Genomic DNA, 420 nt, shown 5'->3' with positions numbered 1-420 from the left:
TACCTCCGCACCTTTGCTCTCTCTGCAATCATTTCAGTAGACACCAAGGCAAAGAAAGCACTGTGTGTCTTATTTCTGCAGTCCCGTGCTCCAAACCATAACAAAGACCATCCTGTGCATGGTCCTAAGAATCTCTCCCCTTTCCTTTTCTTTCTTCCCTAGCTTTTTCACTGCTACTCTTCTCACTGGTACAAATCTTTGAGGAAAGAATCACATGCCAGTCTCAGGAGAAAGCCAGCAAGTGGTTCCAGAATCATAGTTGCTATCTGGATGCTCCTGAAATAATAAAAAACATCTGAAATATGTGCTTAAATAACCCAAAGCACCTACAGGGCCGTGTGTAACCTCAGGCAGGGGTAGGAATGTTCTGGCAGAAAGGAAAGCTTGCACCTTGTCTTGGCTCCCCACCCACACCCTTCC

Source organism: Chinchilla lanigera, unplaced genomic scaffold (assembly GCF_000276665.1).
Source record: "Chinchilla lanigera isolate Chin_1 unplaced genomic scaffold, ChiLan1.0 scaffold00126, whole genome shotgun sequence".
In the NCBI taxonomy this organism is placed as follows: domain Eukaryota; kingdom Metazoa; phylum Chordata; class Mammalia; order Rodentia; family Chinchillidae; genus Chinchilla; species Chinchilla lanigera.
Note: the sequence above shows the minus strand (reverse complement) of the source record.